The sequence below is a fragment of the Marmota monax genome, unplaced genomic scaffold (assembly GCF_021218885.2).
Source record: "Marmota monax isolate L192 unplaced genomic scaffold, Marmota_monax_Labrador192_F-V1.1 WCK01_AAM20220418_F8-fsc00001, whole genome shotgun sequence".
Classification (NCBI taxonomy): Eukaryota; Metazoa; Chordata; class Mammalia; order Rodentia; family Sciuridae; genus Marmota; species Marmota monax.
The window spans coordinates 43779943-43802704 of record NW_026693777.1 but is presented as its reverse complement, the minus strand read 5'-3'; the positions used below and the strand labels follow the sequence as shown (position 1 = coordinate 43802704).

Sequence of the window (22762 nt, the reverse complement as noted above, 5' to 3'; positions counted from 1 at the left end):
AAAAAAATAAAAATGGCTGGGGATATAGTACAGTGGTAGAGCACGTGCCCAGCATTCTTAAGACCCTGGGCTCAATCCCCAGTGCCAAAAAATAAAATGAAATGCAGTAGAAGCCAGTCACTACAGCTCATGTCTGTAGTCCCAGTTACTCAGGAACCTGGGTCAGGAGGATGGCAAGTTTGAATCCAGCTTTAGAAATCTATCTCAAAAAATTAAAAAGAGATGGGCTACAATTCAGTGGTAGAGCACTTCCCTAACATGTGTGAGTACCCCCCACACACACACACATACAAACATACATACACAAAGGAACAATAATATAAAATGCAAGATAACAAAACACACTGGAGGAGAGAGAATAAAATGCACCAAGAGAGAAAGAAATAGCCAAGAATGAAAAGACTAACATACTATAAAAAATATGACTACTAAAAATGATAATGTTTAAAAACTCCTATGGGATGCCTGGCATGGTGACACAAACCTTTAATCCCATGTACTCAGTAAGCTGAGGCAGGAGAATTGGAAGAGGAAGGCCAGCCTTGGCAACTTTGAAATACTGTCTCAAAATAAAAAATAAAAAGAGCTAGGGATATAGTTCATGTCAGAGGTTTACCTTGCATGAATGAGGCCCTGGGTTCAATTTCCAATACAGAAAAAAAAGAGAGAGAGAGAGAGAAGAAAAAAAAAAAAACTATAGCAGGATAACCCATTATAAGGAAAACGGTATTTTGGGAGAAAAATTCCTAAACATATATAAACAAATGATTACCTACTATGATGTATACTCCTAAAATTAACAAAAAAAGAAAAAAGAAAGAAAGAAAACCTATATAAAATATGCAATTAGTGGGAATGGTGCTGGAGATCAAATTTAGGACCCTGAGCATACTAGGCAAACATTATATCACTGAGCCAAACACTCAGCCCATGCAAATTTTTTTAAATGTGCAAAGAATATGAAATGGCAATTAACATATAAAGAAATACATGTCAAAAAACGTGAGGGGCTGGGGATGTGGCTCAAGCGGTAGGGCGCTCGCCTGGCATGCACGCGGCGCTGGGTTCGATCCTTAGCACCACATACAAATAAAGATGTGTCCGCTGAAAACTAAAAAATAAATATTAAAAAATTTAAAAAAAAAAAAAAAAAAACTGGTGAGCCGGGCACAGTGGCGTTGGCCTGTAATCCCAGCAGCCCAGGAGGCTGAGGCAAGAGAATCAAAAGCCTCAGCAACAGTGAGGTGCTAAGGAAATCAATGAGACCCTGTCTCTAAATAAAATACAAAACAGGGCTGGGGATATGGCTCAGTGGTTTAGTGCCCCTGGGTTCAATCCCCGGTACCCCCCCAAAAAACTACTGAGAGTCTAGACATGTAATTCAGTGATAGGGCACTTGCCTAGCATGAGTGAGGCCCTAAATTCAATCACCAGCAAGGTGATTGGACTGGACTCCCAGCTACTTCAGAAATAGAGATTTCTTGATGCTCAGAGTTCCAGACCTGCCAGGAAAAGGAGGGATGGGACTAAAGCATGCTTAATCTTACTAAAAACTAGGAAATGTAAACTTAAAATAACAATATAGAATTTTTCATTTATCAAATTGGCAAAAAAAATTAAATTCTCAACACTGCTGGTGAGGATACAGAGAAATAATAACACATATCTTTTTTTTTTTTTTGGCAGTACTGGGATTGAATCCAGAGCATTCTATCATTGAGCTACATCCCATCCATATATATATATATATACACACACACACACCCCATATATATGTGTGTATACACACACACACATATGTATGGTATGAATTTAGCAGAATTCATACCTTTGGTAGCAGTATATTGGTACTGTCACTATAGCCTTTGCTTTAACCCTCTCTCTAACCCAGTAATTGTGCTTCTAGAAGTTTACTCTAGCACTGGGTATGTGGCTCTGAGGTACAATACCCTCCCCTAGCATGTTTACAAAGCCATGGGTTCAATCGCCAGCACCACAAAAAAAAAAAAAAAAAAAAGAGAGAGAGAGAAAGAGATGATGCCTAGAAGTTTATTCTACAGAAGTATTAACAGCAAGATTAAATTATATATAAAATGATTAATATCTGATTAACACCAGCCTAGGATTTGCTAAATTCCCCAGGAATGAGGACAGTACTGGTCTCAGAATGTAGGGTAAAACGGAAATAACAACTTCCCTATCATGACAAGGGCAAAAGGAAATTGAAAAAAAAAAAAAAAAATACCTCTAAACTATTGTCAACTCAAAAAAACAAAAGGAAAATAAAACAGTCTTTTATTTAAAGTCTATGACAGGGCTGAGGATGTACCTCAGTAATTGAGCACTTGCTTAGATATGAAAGAGGCCTTAGGCTCTATCCACAGCACCACAAAATATATAGTCCATCATAAGCAGTGACCAAAATAATTTGGGGTATTTCTTTTCTCTTGAAGCATTAAAAACAAAAAAAAAAAACTAATCAAAGGAGATTCTTTTAAACTAATGATCTAATGAGAAGTATTAAGACCAATATGAAGAAAATGACAAAGCTCTAAGGATAATGATAATAGAAAAAGGAAAAGAGACAACAGGACATATTCCAGGATAAGGAGAGATTCACTATTGTGAAGATGTCAAACTGTCTTTAATTTAAAGCTAATTTAGCTGGGCTCAGCCAGGCATGGTTGCACACACCTGTAAACCCACTGGTTCAGGAAACTGAGGCATGAGGATCATGAATTCAAAGCTAGCCTCAGCAACTTAATGAGACCCTAAGCAATTCAGTACAACCCTGACTCTAAATAAAATATAAAAAAGGGCTGGAGATGTGGCTCAGTGATTAAGTGCCCCTTGGTTCAATACCTGGTACCAAAAAAAAATTTGCTAGGCTCAATGGTACAGAAGTGACTCAGAAGGCTATGGCAGTAGGATCACAAACTCTAGGCCAGCCTGGCAATTTAGCGAGATCCTGTCTCAAAATTAAAAATATAGCAGGGTGCAGATGTACCTTATTGGTAGAGCACTTACCTAGCATATATGCACAAAACCCTAGGTTTAATCCCCAGTGCCACCCAAAAAAAGAAAGGAAAAAAAATTTTAAACTTCTACACAGCAGAATGCATAATTAAAAAGATTAAAAGTATAGCTGGCACAGTGGTTCATGCCTATAATTCCAGCAACTCAGGAAGCTGAGGCAGGAGGATCCTAAATTCAAGGCCAGCCTCAGCAATGTAGCCCTAAGAAACTTATCAAGACCCTCTCTCAAAATAAAAAACAATGAACTGGAGATGTAGCTTAATGGTAAAGTATCCCTGGGTTCAATCCCCAGTATCAAAAAAAAAAAAAAAAGGTAAAAGTACAGTATAGCCTGGGAGAAAATACTAAGCATACCTGACAGGAAAAGGATTAATATTTGGATTAACACCCACAACACAAGAAACCCTATAAATCCAATAAATACACTAACAAGAAATAAGAATATACAATTCACAGAAAAAAAAATACAAGGCCAACAAAGATATGGAAAGATGCCCAACTTGACCACTAATCAGAGGAATACAAGTGACAAAGCAAGCTAGCCGCCAGACATGTTGGCACATGCTTACAATCACAGTGACTCAGGAGGCTGAAGCAGGAGAATCTAAACTTTGAGGCCAGCCTCAGTGATTTATTGAGACCCTGTCTCAAAAAACAAAAGGTCAGTGGTAAAGCACCCCTAGGTTCAATCCCTAGTAGCAAAAACAAAAACAAAAAACAAGCTAACGATCATTTTTCAGATCAAAATATATAAAATTTTTATAATGTCTAATTTTATAGAAAGCATATGGAAGGTACTCTCATACATTACAGGAAAATGAATATAATGGTATATCAAGCCAGCAATTGGATAACATTTTAATAAATTATAAAAACACACAAAGGGAGCTGGGGTTGCAGCTTGGTGGTAGAGGGCTTGCTAGCATGTGTGAGTCACTCACTGGGTTTGATCTGCAGCACTACAGAAAAATTAATACATAAAATAAAGATATTTCCGGGTACAGAGATGCATGCCTATAATCCCAAGTGGCCTGGGAGGCTGAGACAGGAGGATTGAGAGTTCAAAGCCAGCCTCAGCAAAAGCAAGGCGAGAAGCAACTCAGTGAGACCCTATCTCTAAATAAAATACAAAATAGGGCTAGGATGTGGCTCAGTGGCCGGGTGCCCTTGAGTTCAATCCCCAGTACCAAAAAAATAAAATAAAAAATATTTGTCCATCTACAACTTAAATAAATAAATGTCAGTCGATAGCTAAAAAATATTAAATCTAGCGATTTCACTTCTTATTTATTATCATGTCCAGATATGTGAACATCTACATAAAGAAACTAAACAAGGAAGCAGGCATGGTGGCACATGCCTGTAATCCCAGTGGCGGAGACTAAATTTAAGGATGGCCCTAGGATTTAGCCTTACCAACTCCATTTTAAAACTCCAGTTTGAAACCTGCAATCTCACCACTGGCACCTACAAAGCCCTCCAGTATGGCCCTTAGGCACAAACAAGTCATTTCTCCCCACCTTGATAAACTCAGAGTGAAGTCTCTGTCATGCTGTCCCATAAGAGGGAAAGGCAAGAAAATCAGGGTGGGGACCACCAGACCAGATGCAAATGCGAATTCCGGTGGCAGCTGATAGGGATTGAAAGAATGGTCAGAAGCCCAAAAATTTAGTATAAATGATGGAGCAAATGAACAGACATTCATCCAGCTGACACTGATGCCCTCACGCTGGAGAGTCTGAGAGGACCTAGACTGACATCTAAACTCTTCTCATCCACCTGATCCTCTGCGTTGTTCTCTCTGCTCTCAAACTCTACAGCAGCCTCTTGACTCTGGTTGAGAAAAGGACTTCTTCCTATGACCCTATCCTCAACTGGCTCTCAGCTGCACCCCAGGAGAAGCCTGCCTTGGTTCCTGATCTGATCACCACAGTCTGAATGAGTGGGCATGTGCTGGACTTAGAACCTAAGGCTTGATTTTTTTTTTAAAGAGAGAGTGAGAGAGATCGATCTAAGATGGCGACTGTGGAACCGGAAACCACCCCTACTCCTAATCCCCCGCCTACAGAAGAGGAGAAAACAGAATCTAATCAGGAGGTTGCTAACCCAGAACACTATATAAAACATCCTCTACAGAACAGATGGGCACTCTGGTTTTTTAAAAATGATAAAAGTAAAACTTGGCAAGCAAACCTTCGACTGATCTCTAAGTTTGATACTGTTGAAGACTTTTGGGCTCTATACAACCATATCCAGTTGTCTAGTAATTTAATGCCTGGCTGTGACTACTCACTTTTTAAGGATGGTATTGAGCCTATGTGGGAAGATGAGAAAAACAAACGGGGCGGAAGATGGCTCATTACATTGAACAAACAGCAGAGACAAGTGACCTCGATCGTTTTTGGCTAGAGACACTGCTATGCCTTATTGGAGAATCTTTTGATGACTACAGTGATGATGTATGTGGAGCTGTTGTTAATGTTAGAGCTAAAGGTGATAAGATAGCAATATGGACTACTGAATGTGAAAACAGAGAGGCTGTTACACATATAGGGAGAGTATACAAGGAAAGGTTAGGACTTCCTCCAAAGATAGTGATTGGTTATCAGTCCCATGCAGACACAGCTACTAAGAGCGGCTCCACCACTAAAAATAGGTTTGTTGTTTAAGAAGACACCTTCTGAGTATTCTCATAGGAGACTGCGTCAAGCAATCGAGATTTGGGAGCTGAACCAAAGCCTCTTCAAAAGCAGAGTGGACTGCATTTAAATTTGATTCCATCTAAATGTTACTCAGATATAAGAGAAGTCTCATTCGCCTTTGTCTTGTACTTCTGTGTTCATTTTTTTTTTTTAATTTTTATTATAGTGTCCACTATTCCAATCAAAGAATTACAGTCCACATCATCCCCAGAATCCATAAATGTGTTCCTGGCCCACTCTGTATTAGCTTAGTAGAATTACCATTACAAACAAGTTTTACCCATCCACAATATTCAAAAGAACTTGCATTTCTATACCTTAATAGGAAAAAAGTTGAGTTTATGTTCCATTGTATGCAGGGGCATATTTTGCTGGTTTGAAAGAGTATGATGCATACAGTTTTCTAGCAATTTTCTTTGTTTCTTTTGACAGCATTATCTTTGCTGTACTCTTGCTGATGGCTGCTAGATTTTAATTTATTTGTTTCCCTACTTGATAACATTAGTGATTCTGATTTCAGTTTTCCATTTGTTTTGCTTTTGTTTTTCCTCATGTAACATTGGTAAAGGATCCAGGAATATGACACAAAGGTGGAATAAACATTAATTTTGTGCATTCTTTGGTAATTTTTTTGTTTTTTGTAACTACAAAACTTTGCTACAAATTTATGCATTTCATTCAAATCAGTGATCTATGTTTGTGTGATTTCCTAAACATAATTGTGGATTATAAAAAAATGTAACATCATAATTACATTCCTAACTAGAATTAGTATGTCTGTTTTTGTATCTTTATGCTGTATTTTAACACTTTGTATTACTTAGGTTATTTTGCTTTGGTTAAAAATGGCTCAAGTAGAAAATCGGTCCCATTCATATTAAGACAGTGTACAAAACTGTAAATAAAATGTGTACAGTGAATTGTCTTTTAAAAAAAAAAAAAAAAAAAAAGAGAGAGTGAGAGGAGAGAGAGAGAGAGAATTTTTAATATTTATTTTTTTTAGTTTTTGGGGACACAACATCTTTGTTTGTATGTGGTGCTGAGGATCGAACCTGGGCCACACGCATGCCAGGCGGACATGCTACCGCTTGAGCCACATCCCCAGCCCCCAGAAATATTTTTTACAAATATTTCTTTTTTAGAGAGAGAATTTTTTTAATATTTATTTTTCAGTTTTTGGTGGATATAACATCTTTATTTTATTTTTTTAATGTAGTGTTGAGGATCGAACCCAGCGCCCCGCGCATGCCAGGCAAGCGCATTACTGCTTGAGCCACATCCCCATTCCTATTTCTTTTAATATATATGTATATTTGTGTTCCCCCCCAATTTTGTAAAATTGGGAAAAATATATATGCATATTTATAAAAAAGTCAAAACAAGTTGTTACCAGCAATATTGATAAGAGGAGAGAAAGAAGAGGAAGAAAATGTGGGTACAAACCATGAAAGAAAATTTTCCTTTTCTTTTTTTTTTTTAACCATAAAAATAATATATTAGGCTGGGGTTGTGCCTCAGTGGTAGAGCACTCACCTAGAACATGTGAGGCACTGGGTTCAATCACAAGAAGGTATAGAGAATTAAGTAAAAATAAATAAATAAAATCTATTGTGTTCATTTACAACTAAAAAAGAATTTAAAATAATAATAATAATAAATTAACTTTTATAACTTTATTGTTGTTGATTTTTTTTTTTTTTTTTTTGGTGCTGGGTATCGAACTCAGGGCCTTGTGCTTACAAGGCAAGCACTCTACCAACTGAGCTATATCTCCAGCCCTTGTTATTGATTTTTGCAGTGCTGGGATGCTAGGCAAGGGACCTAGAATGGTAGGCCCTTTTTGCAGGGCCTGGGACACACTAGGCAATTGCTCTACAACTGAGTTATATCCCAGCCCCACTTTTATATTTTAAATATAAAATTAAAATAATTTAAATATGATTCTCCCTCAATCAGAAATATTCCAGAAAAAAAAGATGATAATCAAGTGGTATGAGACAAACAAGACCAAGGGTTAGCACAAGAAGGTATAGAGAATTAAGTAATATTAAGCTCATTTTCTGAATCACACATCTGCTGGAGACTTCTCAAAAAAATGTTGAAAATGTCATGAAGTATGAAAGTTAAATTGCATTTAATTATATATTTGACAAATCACCTTTACTGAAAAGAACAACATTCACTGAAATTAGACACCTAGGGTACAGCATTAACCTCTCCCTACATATATGCGACTACCTCAAAGGAAGATACTACTCCATGATCCAATAAAAAAATATTATAGAAAATAGAATTTCAGCTACCGGCACATACGTAGCTATTGAATCATCAGTTGAGCTAAGCAACATTCCAACCCACTTGCGTGGGCTCATACTGTGCTACACTGAAATCAGACATAAAAACAAACTGAATGTCATATTATTTCTTCATTGTATCTGCATGCTTGATATTGATTAAATTTAAAAGAAGATACTCTGAAAATAATCAACTACTTTATGAGATTTATATACATGTGAATATGAATACTTTGGAATAATAATAGATAGTGAAAAGCCAGAACTTTTACTCTATGAAAATATGATAAAAGTGGGAATATATCATAAGATTGTCACTTTTTGATTTACTGTTGTCACCAACAAGAAAGCAAGACTTACCAGCTCTCTGCTACCTAATAGTTTGTTCATCTATAATCAATTTAAGGGAAAACTATGATTTTCAAATATTTATGGCTGGGATTTAATCTTTAAAATACAGTATTATCTGGGATGGGGATGTGGCTCAAGCGGTAGCGCGCTCACCTGGCATGCGTGCGGCCCAGGTTCGATCCTCAACACCACATACAAACAAAGATGTGTCCGCCGGAAACTAAAAAATAAATATTAAAAAAAAAAATTCTCTCTCTCTCTCTCCCCCCTCTCTCTAAAAATAAATAAATACATAAAATACAGTATATCACAAAAAGTAATTGTTTTGGGGTTTGTTTGTTTGTTTGTTTGTTTGTTTTTAATTTAGTCAAGGGGCTCAATGATAGAACACTTGCCTAGCATGCACCAGACCCTGGGTTCAATCCCAGGCACCACCAAAAAAAAAAAAAAGTACTGAAATTATCTTTAATATTTTATTATACTATCATTATGATTTGGTTCTAAAAATACCCCCCCAAAGAAACTCATGGGGGCTGGGATGTGGCTCAAGCGGTAGCGCGCTCGCCTGGCGTGCGTGCGGCCCGGGTTCGATCCTCAGCACCACATACAAACAAAGATGTTGTGTCCGCCAAATACTAAGAAATAAATATTGAAAAGTTCTCTCCCTCTCTACCTCTATCTCTCTCACTCTCTCTTAAAAAAAATAAATAAAATAAAAAAAAAAAAATTAAAAATAAAAAAAAAAAAAAAAAAAGAAACTCATGTGTAAGGTAGCACAGCAATGTTTAAAGGAAAAAAGACTGGATTATGGGAGTTACAACTTTATCAGTGGATTCTTCCATTTCATTAATAATCTGAAGAAATTACTGGTGGTAACTCAGGCAGAGGGGAATGACTGGAAGAAGTAGGTAAATGAGGGCATGGCCTGGGGCCAGCCCTATCCCTGGCTCTTTGCTTTCTGTTTCCCTGCAGCCATGAGCTGAGAGCTTTTCTCTGCCATGCCCTTTTGCAATAATGTTCTTTTTCATCTCAGGCCCACAGCAACTGAGTCAGCTGATCACAAACTGAGCCACTGAAACTAGAAGCCCAAAATAGAATAAACTTTTCCTTCTCTAGGTTGTTCTTCTCAGGTATTTTGATCAGAGGAAAAAAAAAAAAAAAAAGCTGACTAACACCAGGTGTGGTGGGACATGCCTGTAATTCCAGCAGTTTGGGAGGCTGAGTCAGGAGGATCAAGAGTCCAAAGTCAGCCTCAGCAATATGGAGGTGCTTAGCAACTCAGTGAGACCCTGTCTCTAAATAATGGGACTGTGGCACAGTGGCAGAGTGATTGCCTCACATATGTGAGGCACTGGGTTCAATCCTCAGCATCACATAAAAATAAATAAGTAAAATAAATAAAAAATAAATAAGTAAAAATATTATGTCCATCTATAATTTAAAAATTATTTTTAAAAAATACAAAATAGGGCTGGGGATGCAGCTTAGTGGTTTTGAGTCCCTGAGTTAAATCCCCACAATCAGAAGGGGAAAAAAAAAAAAAAGCTCCCTAACAAAGGGATGAACATACATTTGCATTTTAACATGCTCCTTTTGTTTATTTATTTAGGTACTGGGGACTGAACCTAGGGATACTTTACCACTGAGCTACATCCCCACTGGTTTTTTGTTTTGTTTTTTATTTTTTTAGTTGTTGATGGACCTTCATTTATTCATTTATATGTGGTGCTAAGAACCGAACTCAGTGCCTCACACTTGCTAGGTAAGTATTCTACCACTGAGCTACAACCCCAGTGCCATTCCCCCAGTAATTTTTATTTTTTTGCGACAGGATCTAGCTAAATTGCTGATGACTTCACTGATTTGTTGAGGCTGGCCTTGAATCTGCAATCCTCCTGTCTCAGCCTCCTAAATTGCTGGGATTACAGGCATACATTATACCCAGCTTGAAGGTAATTTTTTACAACAAAAACTATATAAATTCAGCACTACTTCAAAGTAATTAGACATGAAGTACTTATTTACTCAGGTCTGTATAGCAAATAAGAGAATTCAGAAGTATGAAAAATTACCAATCTCAAAAAATTTTTAATAAAAAATATGAAACTACACTCCAGTGGTGCATGCCTGTAATCCTATCAGTTTGGGAAATTGAGGCAAGAGACTCTTGAGTTCAAAGCCAGACTCAGCAATTTAGCAAGGTCCTAAGCAAATCTGCAAGACTCCATCTCAAATAAAATATAAAAAAGGGCTGGGATGTTGCTCAGTGGTTAAGCACCTCTGGGTTCAATCCCCAATACCAAAAAAGAAAAAAGAAAAAAAGAAATATGAGCTACACATATTAAAAAAAAAAAAAACTAAAGAAACATCACATATAGTATAAATGAAGTGATAAATCAAATGAACAGACAATACTATCAGAGTTCAAAGACAGGTAAAACAAAGACTGAATAGAATCACCAGAAAAATAGTGAGTATAATCCTGGAGAAATGTTCTCAACCAGTGCCAACTATTATCAATATAAGACTCCTCTGAGCTGTCATCAAACATAAATCACTATGTGGATCACCATGATAAGTTAAACAAGCATGGTTCTTACCTCAAAATATTTATCATCAAAGGGATATAGAATAAATACCAATTAAAAATTACAGTTCATCACCATGGGGACTCATAAGTACTGGTAATAATTCTCTTTCTCTGGCTTTTCTTTCTTTCTTCCTTTTTTTTTTTTTGGTGTGGGGGGGTGGGTGTGTGTGTTTGTCAGAGATGGCATCCAGGGCCTCATGTATGCTTAGGCAAGAGGCAAGAGCTGTACTACAGAGCTATAACTCCCAGCCTAATAATTCTCTTTCTTGATCCAAGTGTTGGATCAAGATATAATGTATTACTTTGCAAAAACTCATTAAACTATACATATAACATGTACACCTTCATATTTATATATGTGTGTATATATACATACATATACATACACACACACACACAATACTATAGTAAAACGGTATTTTTTTTTTAATCCAGGTACAGTGGTGCATACCAATAATCCCAGCTACTCTGGAGGGTGAGGCAGGAGGATCACAATCTCAAGACCAGCCTCAGCAACTTCAGTGAGAACCTGTCTCAAAATAAAAAATAAAAACAGCTGGGGATGTAGCTCAGTGGTAGAGCATACCCTGGATCAAGCTCCAACACAAAAAAAAGATTCTACCTCCAGTCCTAATCATTCTCTCACAAGGGTCAATTAATTATCTATCTCCTACAGCCTACTAAATATCACATCAGGACTTCCCATCCTTATCTCAGACTCTCTTTCCTTCAAAAATCAAAATTCCTGGGTTAGGGACATAACTCAAGAGCACTTGTCTAGCATGTGTAAGAAAGTTATCAAAATTCAGACTTTTCCTTTCTTTTTTATTTTTCATTTTTCTTTTCCTAATCTTTCTTTCAGTGTTTGTTTTTTGAGATAGGCATTAAGTTGCCCAGACTGGTCTCAAACTCCAGAATGCAAAGTAGCCTCCTGTCTCCACCTCTGGAATAGCTGGAACTACATTACATGTTGGTGTCCCTGACCCCTCCATACTCTTCTATTTGGGTCAATGGCACATATATCCAGGCTGAAAACCTTAGATTCAGAGAACCTCTCCAACTCAGGTGATTTATCAAGTCCTATTTCAAATCCAGTAATGCCAGGTATCTTTCTAGGTGTCAAGAATATAAATGACAAAGTTCCTTCTCTCATGAAATTGAAATTCAAAAGGACAGTGACAAATAAATCCATTTTTTAAACCAAGCTAATGATTATATACTATAATGATAGCAAAACAATGAATGAATCAGTAAGAGAAGTTGCTTAAGGACTAGTGATCAGGGAAAACTAAGCAGATTTAAACTAAGAACTGAATGGTAGAAAGGAACCAAACTTGGAAAAGAATATCCAGGTAAAGAGAAGGTAGATGCAAAGGCACTGAAGTCAAGACAAACAGCCCATTCTGTGAAATGACTCAGTCAATGTGGCTAAAATGTACAGAATGAGAGCAAAGATGACAGGAAAGGAGCTGGGGCTGGGGCTCATTAGCAGAGCACTTACTTGCCTTGTACATGTGAGGCACTAGGTTCAATCCTCAGCACCACATAAAAATAAATCAACAAAATAAAGATATTATGTCCATGTATAACTAAAAAATTTTTTTTAAAATATGACAGGAGATAAGGCTGCAGAGGTAGGTAAAAGTCAAATCTTGTAGCATGTTGTAAGCCACAGTGGAAGTTTGCATCTTACAAGTCACATTTTAAGCATCTTATCTCTAGGCTCTCACTTCCACTATCACTCCTAACTTCCATTCTTAATTCCCCACTAGATCATCATAACAATCACCTAAGCATTCTCTATAATTTTAGCCTCTTCTAATTTCAAAACATTTTCATCATACAAGACCAAATATTTTTTAAATATTTATTTTTTAGTTATATTTGGATACAATATCTTTTTTTAAAATTTTTTAAAGATTTTTTTAAGATAGACACAATATCTTTACTTCATTTATTTATTTATTTATTTATTTATTTTTAATGTGGTGCTGAAGATCAAACCCAGTGCCTCACATGTGCGAAGCAAGTGCTCTACCACTAAGCTATAACCCCAGCCCCTGGATACAATATCTTTATTTATTTATTTATTTGTTTGTTTATATTTTTTTTACTGTGGTGCTGAGGATCAAACCCAGGGCCTCACACGTGCTAGATGAGCATTCCACCACTGAGCCACAACCCCAGCCCCAAGATCAAATATTTTTAAAAACCACTGCTTTGAACTACTCTAATGCTCAAATACTGTCAATGCAGGCTGAGTGCAGTGACACATACCTATGATCTCAGCAACTCAGGATGCTAAGGAAAGAGAATAGCAAATTCAAAGACAAACTGGGCAACTTAGCAAGACCTTGTCTCAAAATAAAAAATAAAAGAACTGGGAATGTAGTTCAGTGGCAGAGCACTCTTGAGTTCAATCTCCAATAAGAAGAAAAAAGAAAAAGAAAAGGAAAATATAAAGAAATTGAGTATACTTTTGCATAGAAATATAATTTGGAAAAATCTGCTCTTTTCAAACCTATTATTTCAAATAGCAACAATATTGATATAATTATCTTAAATTCTTAGTGGCAATATAAAATGCTAGTTTGCAAGAATGCATATTTAAGATAAAAAGGCAGTTACAACATTTTTAAAAGAACTGAAAAGTAACCTGAAGTGTTGAAAAACTTGCATTTTGAAATTTTAAATACAGTTAACAACTTAGAAAACATTGTGATTGACACTAACAAATGCATAATCCTGGTGAGGGATCACCTTGGTGAAGGAGGACATTCTAAGGCCTCTCCAAACTCAGTGAATGCAACTGGAAACCAGATCTTACAAAACTCCAAACCTCCACTTTAGGCTCAGGGATATGGGAAAATCCCATTTCCACTCCATAAACCCTAAAGTCAAAAACCCAAATTTTTGTCTTGGATGTCCAGATTTCACAGCAGAGGAATACCCACACATGGATTAAAGGCACTGTGTTCTATGTAGTGAGAACACATAGAACACAGGAACAACTATTTACTGAATGCTTACTATTAATGCAAAGCATTGATTTTAGCACTTTACATTATTTATCTCACTAATCCTCAAAAAAAACCAAAAGAAGATATAGGATAAGAAAAGGATAAGAAAAAGTTAAGTGAATTTAAGTAACTTATAGGAGGCACAGAACCAGAAATGTGTTGAGGGGATTAGTTTAAACAAAGGATCAAGAATCAGAAAAGCAAAAGAATTCTCAAAAGGAACTTTAAAGACAGAAATAAGGCCATCAAAACTTCTGAAAAGAAATATTATCTCCAACCTAGGGTTCGTGGATGATGAAATAACAGGTCCATGTCATTACTACTAGCACAGGGTACTTAACTCAATGGTAGAGCACTTGCCTTGCATATAGAAAGCCCTGATTTTGTTCTCTAGTACCAAAAAATAAACAATACATGAATAAATGTGAAAGAATAAAACATTTGGATACAATATAGGAGTAATGTACTCTCTGTATATGTCATTTATCATATCAAAGGGCCAAATCAATAATATCTTATTGAACCTAGAAATGTAAAAGAGAAAATGGACAACTTTTAAATCAATTTAAAATGCTGAAAACCGATATAAGGTAAGACTGCACATAACTTTGAGAACATAATTATGGGCTTAAGAAATGCAAAGTCCTTGATATATACTATAGCACTTTGCACTTACTAATACACTGCTTATTAAGATTAAATTCCTTTTTAATCTTATGTTTCAGTTCCTCAACTAAATTTATACAGCCTCATGTACAGGGAAACATATCTTTTTCTTTTTTAAAGCCACTCATACCTCATACAATGCCCATATATGGTTGGTGCTCAATACATGCTTAATATTGAATGACAAAATAATCAACCCTACTTTAGGCTCACAGACTGAAACCCTCACACCTACATTCACACCATTAAGCCTCCCTCTACACAACAATTTAAAGGACATTCCTGGGGTGAGTACTGCTGAATCTACTTGGATTTATTACATTAGGTTCCTTTTCCAGCAAAGAGCTCAAAGTACATGCATAATGTTAAAATAGAATTCTTGACTACTGAGAAGGTGGGTGGCAAAGTGGGCAAGTGAAAGAAGAATCTATTATAATAGTTTGCTTCCAAAGAATAAGCATTATTCAGCTCTACAGATTAAAACACTCCTAACATGTCTCATTCTGACATCATTTCATTAAACTTTGTTCTGGCTAACTTAAATCAAAATGAATATCACTAAAACCAAAAACTTGCCATAATAAAAAGATCCTAAAAATCTCAGCTAATAATTCATAAACTGTATAAGATCTAGTTTTAATTTATTCTTTTGCCAAATCAAAACTTGTAAACTTTTTAAGCATTATGATTAAGCATCTACCACATGCCAAGCACTGGGAAACAAATAAAAAGACAATCAAAATACCAACTCATTTTATATTTTGCTATAAATAAAAGTACAAACAACAGCTCTGAGAAGTACCATGCAGTGAGGGATGGACTGACTTCTACCTATTAAAAGTAGAAGTTACAAAGCAAATGTAAGGGGGACACTGAAGAGTGCTTTCCTAGCCTAGGTGAGGCACTGGGTTTGATCCTCAGCACTACATAAAAACAAATAAAGGTTAAATTCTTAAAAAAGAGTAGAGCACTATGGGCACAGCAAGATTGATAAAGAACCAGATGTAAAGCAGAATCAGATGATGGGTCTAATATGCAAAACTGCAAAAGTTTGGAGTTTATGACCTCAGATAATGGAGGAAAAAAAAAATAGATGGCACCAAAACAGGCTGGTAGACCAATGGTACAGAATAGAGGACACAGAGACTAACCTACAAAATTACAACTACCTTATATTAGACAAAGGTGCTAAAAGCATGCAATGGAGAAAGGATAGCATCTTCAACAAATGGTGCTAGGAAAACTGGATATCCATATGCAACAAAATGAAATTGAATCCCTTCTCTCCCGTGCACAAAATTTAACTCAAAATGGATCAAGGACCTAGGAATTAAACCAGAGACTCTGCATCTAATAGAAGAAAAAGTAGGCCCTAATCTTCATCGTGTAGATTAGATTAGGCCCGAACTTCCTTAATAAGACTCCCATAGGGTAAGAATTAAAACCAAGAATCAATAAATGGAATGGAATCAAACTAAAAAGTTTCTTCTCAGCAAAAGAAACAATCTGTGAGGTGACCAGAGAGCCTATATCCTGGGAGTAAATTTTTACCTCTCACATATCAGACAGAACACTAATCTCTAGGGTATATAAAGAACTCAAAAAGATAAGCACTGAAAAAACAAATAACCCAATCAATAAATTGGCCAAGGACCTGAACAGACACTTCTCAGAAGAGGATATACAATCAGTCAACAAATACAAAAAAAGCTCACCATCTCTAGCAATCAGAGAAATGCAAATTAAAACTACTCTATGATACCATCTCACTCCAGTAAGAATGGCAGCCATTATGAAGTCAAACAACAAGTGCTGGCGAAGATGGGGGGTTGTGGGGAGATACACTCATACATTGCTGGTAGGACTGCAAATTGATGCAGCCAATTTGGAAAGCAGTATGGAGATTCCTTGGAAAGCTGGGAATGGAACCACCATTTAACCCAGCTACTCCACTTCTCGGACTATACCCAAAAGACCTAAAAATAGCATACTACAGGGACACAGCCACATCAATGTTTTTAGCAGCACAAATCACAATAGCTAGACTGTGGAACCAACCTAGATGCCCTTCAATGGATGAATGGATAAAAAAAAAATGTGGCATATATATACATTGGAATATTACTCAGCACTAAAAAAATAACAAGATCATGGCATTTGCAGGGAAATGGATGGCATTAGAGCAGATTTTGCTAAGTGAAGTTAGCCAATCCCTAAAAAAACAAATGCCGAATGTCTTCTCTGATATAAGGGGGGTGACTCAAAATGGGGTAAGGAGGAAGAGCATGAGAAGAAGATTATCACTAAATAAGGAAGAGAGGTGGGAGGGAAAGGGAGGGAGCAGGGGAATTGCACGGAAGATGGAAGGAGACCCTCATCGTTTTACAGATTACATGTATGACGAAGTAAGGAAAAAGAAAAAAAAAGAAGTGTGTCACATTAGATTGGGTAGAGAGAAGCTATGGGAGGGGAGGGGAGGGGAGGGGAAGAGGGAAAGGAAGGACAGCAGAATAAAATAGACATTATTATTGCTGTACGTATATACTTGACTACATGACCAATGTGATTCTACAACTTGTACACTCAGAAAAATGAGAAATTATACCCCATCTAATTCAAATGTATGATATGTCAAGATCATTGTACTGTCATGTGTATCTAATTAAAACAAATTTTAAAAAAAGAAAAAAAATAGAAAGCATCAGGCAGAAAAGTGACAACCTGGGAATTCAGTTAGTAGGAAGGGCATATCTCAAGGACATCATTTAATAGTGCACCATCAGATGTTACTCAGTATACAGTGTGTTAATGCCAATACAAAAAAGAAATCTAAATATAGTATAATTTACTCCCCTCCCTGATTTTGATTTCCACAGTCTCAGGGCTCAGACATTGACCCTCTTTATTTACTGGATGACCTTATCAGCTCCACATAAAGACCATCTACATATCAGTGACCCAAGCATATATTCACAATCCTGACCTTAATCCTGGAATCCAGACCTGAACAGTCCACTGCATACTCCTCTAATCCTAGATAAGTAGTAGGCATCTCAAACTCAAAATACCCAACTAAACTCTCCTCTAAACTAGCTCCTTCCAGTCTTCTCTATAAATGTCATCAATTGTTCCAGCTAAAAACCTTGGAATCATCTTTGATTCCTCTCGCTTTCCACAACTCAACTCTCAGCAACCACTTCTCACTACCATTACTACCTGCTTAGTCCAAACCATAATATCTCAACATATTATTCCAGTGACTTTTTTTAAATTGAGGATTCAATCTAGGGATACTATACAACTGAGCCACAAAATCAGTCCTTTAAATTTTATATTTTAAGACAGAGTCTCACTAAGTTGCCCAGGCTAGCCTTGCATTCCTCCTGCCTCAGTCTCCCAAATCTCTTGAGATTACAGGTATGCACCACTGAACCTAGCCAATCACCTGGCCAAAGACAAATTCTCAAATGCACATATTTGCAAACTTACTAATTAGTACCTTAACAAAAAAAGAGAAGTTCCTAAATCCAAGAATATAACGGTTTTTTAATGCTTTCAATAAGTATAGTCAAGTCAGGTGTGGTGGCCTGTAATCCCAGTTACTCAGGAGACTGAGGCAGAAGAATGGCAAATTTGAGGCCAGACTAGGCAACATAACAAGATCCTGTTTCCTAAAAAAAAAAAAAAAAAAAAAATTCTGGATGTAGCTTAGTGGTACAGCGCTGGTCTGACAAGTAGAATACCCTGGGTTCAATCCCCAGTAACAAAAACAAAAATAAAGCCAGGTGCGGTGATGCACGCCTGTAATCCCAGAGACCCAGGAGGCTGTGACAGGAGGATCACCAAGTTCAAAGCCAGCCTCAGCAAAAGCAAGGCGCTACGCAACTCAGTGAGACTCTGTCTCTAAATAAAATACAAAATAGGATTCATGATGTGGCTCAGTGGTCTAGTGCCCCTGAGTGCAATCCCCCATATCAAAAAATAAATAAATAACAAATAAATAAAAACAAAAAACAATTATGTTCTGATGGAAATAGTCACCAAGAGTAATGTATGAATGCCAATTATCAGATATTATGATTTCATATTACACCTATAACAATCTGCCAGACTAGGGGAAAGTGTTGTTTTGTATTACTTATGTGAAAAATAAAGTATTTTTATCTTTATTCATTATTTTTATTTTGTGTGACTACCTACTCACGTCTTTTGCCTATCATATATTAAGATCATTAACCTAGGTCCAAAACCTGATTCAACTTTTTCCTACAATTTGCTAGGCTTTGCTCATCACTGTATTCTCTACACCTAAAAAACACTGTCTAGCACACAGTATGCACTGAATAAATATATTAAATGAATGGTGAGTGAGTAAATGAGTTTGGTTTTTGTTTGTTTGATCTCACTAAGTTGACTAGGCTGGCCTGAAATTCTCCATCCTCATGCCTCTGCCTTTCCAAGTGGCTGGGATTAGAGGCACCTGCTTCCATGCCATTAATAAATTTATCTTTTGGGGCTGGGGTTGTAGCTCAGTGGTAGAGTGCTTGCCTAGCATGCATGAGCCACTGGGTTCGATCCTTAGCACCACATAAAAACAAAATAATGTGTCCACCTAAAATTAAAGATATATAAATAAATAAATGTGTTTTTTAATAAATAAATTTATCTTTTAACTTTATGGTGTTTCTGCCAATTTGAGTCAATTTTAAAATTCCATCAATCTTTGCCTTTGTGGATTCTGCTTTTTGTAGACATGCTTCAAATGACTCATCCTATTTCAACACTAGAAAACTGTTCACCCATTTTTTTCAAAGTTGCAACTTCCTGATCTCAAATTTTATATTTAAATACTTAACTCACCTAGATTTTATTTAAATTTTAAGGTAAGAATAACATTTTTTAAAAAATGATTAGCAAAGTATTCCAACATAATATTTTTCCACTGATATGAAATGCCACCTAATACTAAATAACCTTATGTTTCTAGATTTATTATTTTGTTCCACTGCTGTCTACTCAAATCACCACTTGCACTTTTGATTATTATAGCTAACTGTATATCACCAAGACAAGCCCACCTGCTTTATCTTTCCAAATTGTTTTTACTTTATTGGTACATTCTTTTTCTTTTTATCTTTATTTTTATTTCTTTATTTTTATGTGGTGCTGAGGATTAAACCCAGGGCCTCACCAGTTCAAGGAAGCACTCTACCACTGAGCTACCACCCCAGCCCCTATAGGTGCATTCTTTCAAATGAATTTTAGAATCATTTTGTCAACTTTTTAAAAGGAAATCTAAAGCATGGCGCAGTGGCATACACCTGTGATCCCAGGGGCTTGGGTGGGGGTGGGAGGGGCTTGGGTGGGGGTGGGAGGGGCTGAGGCAGAAAGATCATGAATTCAAAGCCAGCCTCAGCAAAAGTGAGGACCTAAGTAACTCAGACTCTGTCTCTAAATAAAATACAAAACAGGACTAGGTATGTGGCTCCGTGGTTGAGTGGCCCTGAGTTCAATCCCACATAACCAAAAAAAAAAAAAAAAAATTCTACCTGGGCCCAGACATGCACACTTATAATCCCAGCAACTCCAGAGGCTGACTCAGGAGGCTCTAAAATTGGAGCACAGACTCAGCAACTCAACAAGGCTCTCAGAACATAAAGAATAAAATGAATGTGGATGTACTGGTTCAATCCAGTACAAAAAACTAAAAGAAGGAAGGAAAAATTGGTTCTCTTCCCACAAAATTCAAAGGCTCTTAAAGATAAATCAAAGTGTACTATAAAATATATAAGCAGTGATATAGAAAATATATTTATGTTTACTTCCTTTCTCCCAAGGTCTTGACACTCGGGGAAAACAAAGAGCTAGTGCGGGAAGCAGAGACTTTTAATGAAGAATATTAAAGGTTTGCAGTACAAAAACTCAAAATTTTTTCAAAGACTGACCCACCAAGTGAAAAGACGACTCCTAGGGTCTTCTAGTCAACTTTACAGGACATTAGTGAGTCCTTCAAATTAAATATTCCCCATCTCCACCGTTATGACAATAATGGATATCCTTTCTTTCCAGAAAGCATACAGAATCTAGATGTCTAAAAGACTATTTTCCCAGAGGTAGTAGACAGGAACATTGTATAAATGGAATTGATAAAGACGGATATGCCCAGAATATAATCATTTATCTACACCAAGTTTCGCACAGCACTGTTATTGGGAGTTTGAATGATTGCTTGTCATTTTTTCTTTGAGGGTAGGGATTGTCTCATAATAATTTGTTTATGACTTCTTCATTGTTTTGGATCAAACTCAGGGCCTCCCTCACAAATTCTAAACAAGCACTCTGTCACTGAGCTCCATCCCCACCATGCCATTGTTAACATTTCTTTTTTAATCTACAGATAACTGAGAGTAGGTAGTCATGGACCTTATTTATTTAGGCTCTTAAAAACTAATCACCTCTAAAAAGCTAAAATATAAATAAGGTTATAAAACAAGCCAAAGGCCTGGAACCCCAAGTCTCTTAAATCCCACATCAGGGCTCATTACACCACACAGCACAGCTTCTCGCCATGCTTGCCACGCTTCGAAGTGGGAGGGGTAAAAGCAGGCCATCTGGCCTCTGCACAGACTCTGGGAAATCACTGGACGCAGCAGTAGAAGGCACGTGACTTACCACGCCCCTTACCCCCCCACTCCTTCCCCGCGCCAGCAGCACGCGCTGCCAACCTCGTCATGTGACCTTCACGCGGCCCCAGCGCTGCCCCTGCTAGGCGACTCTTTCCAGCAGCCATTTTGCCGAGAACTTGTCATCCGCGCTCACAGCGGGGCAAGAGGGCACGAAACGCCGTGCCCACATAATACAGGCTGCACACGCGCTTCGAAGGAGCGCTTAGAACGTCAGGGCTGGGTCCAACCTCACCGAACACGTCGCACCCCGGGGCGCTGAGAAAAGCTGTGGGTGCGCCTCGGCCTGCAATTGGCTGTGGTGCGCACGTGACACCAGCCCCCCCCACTCTCGCCGTCCCCGCTGCCCCTGAAAATACCCACAAGAGACTCTTAACACCTCGCACTAAGTACACGCCACCGGGCGCGTGGGAACAGATGGAACGCGTGGCAAGCAAGGCGCCTGCGCGTACCTGCCGGGGCAGACAGTAGCCAGCCCACGCGTCGCTCCACTCCCGAGTCCGGGGATCCTCGCGCTGCCGGACCACCCGGCTAGCCATTGGCTAGCAGGTCTGGTCACGTGCAACTTTCAGATCCGCCCCTAACCGCTAATCACCTGGCACCGTGCTCGAAGCGGCACCGAAAGTCGTTCGCACGCGGAAAGGGAGAATAGTTAAGAGTACCTCCTTTTCTACCTTTATGGGAGTACATCCATAAAGACAAAATTAGAAATCAGCGTCTGGAAACTAAGTAAGCTCACACATACCGGCTTAACTTCGCGCACCCCTCCAGGAGCTGTGAACCATCGCCCTTGGGCGCTCCCCGATGCACGCCGGGATGCGTCTGGCGCCCTTCAGTGTGCTGCAGAGCATGCCGGGAAAGCCACCTCTCCCGATTTCCTGGCTCTCGCCTCTCCGGCGGTAGTTCTGTGTCCCTTTGAGAGCCAGGTCCTTGGACTCCGAATGAGAGGGTTTGGGTAATTATGGGAGTGTGACAGTATACCTGACACTTTCAGTCCCTCCTCCATCATTTGTTTAATCCGTGTGATCTTGGGGAAAATGCTTAACCTTCGTGAAGCAAGTATTTAGTTGTTGCCTGCAAACTGACTTTGTGAAGACTACTGAACAGCAAGGGTATTTACCCACAAGGAAACTACTAGACATTCATAATCGGTGGAAAAGAATACTAACTTAAACACAACTTACTACAAGCCCCACTTAAGAGTGTAAATAATACTTCGAATATTGCTACAAATAGAAAACTAGAATTTTATTGGTGAACTTACACTATTACCAGGGAGAGTGAGGGTGGGAGGATATGGGCTTTTTAAAAAAAAACCAAGGGCCGGTCTCTGTCACAGTTGCTGATTACACCTAATACTAGCTATAGTGTATTTGAACTGAGAAAAATACCTGCTGACCCTGAAAAAAGGTGATTATAC

The 22762-nt window shown here is 37.8% G+C and overlaps 1 protein-coding gene and 1 pseudogene across 2 annotated transcripts in view; one reads left to right on the top strand and one right to left on the bottom strand.

Annotated features, from left to right (window-relative positions):
* Positions 1–22178, bottom strand: part of Mga (MAX dimerization protein MGA) — a 130329-nt gene extending 108151 nt beyond the window's left edge. The window contains exon 1 of one of the 2 annotated variants that reach the window (XM_046460762.2): positions 22088–22178. The gene's annotated coding sequence lies outside the window, so the exon portion shown is untranslated. Of the gene's footprint in view, positions 1–21794; positions 21892–22087 lie in introns of those variants that run through there. The other variant, XM_046460761.2, reaches the window with a different exon arrangement.
* LOC124104114 (eukaryotic translation initiation factor 4E-like) lies at positions 5046–6667 on the top strand (annotated as a pseudogene).
* Positions 22179–22762: the final 584 nt, after the last annotated feature.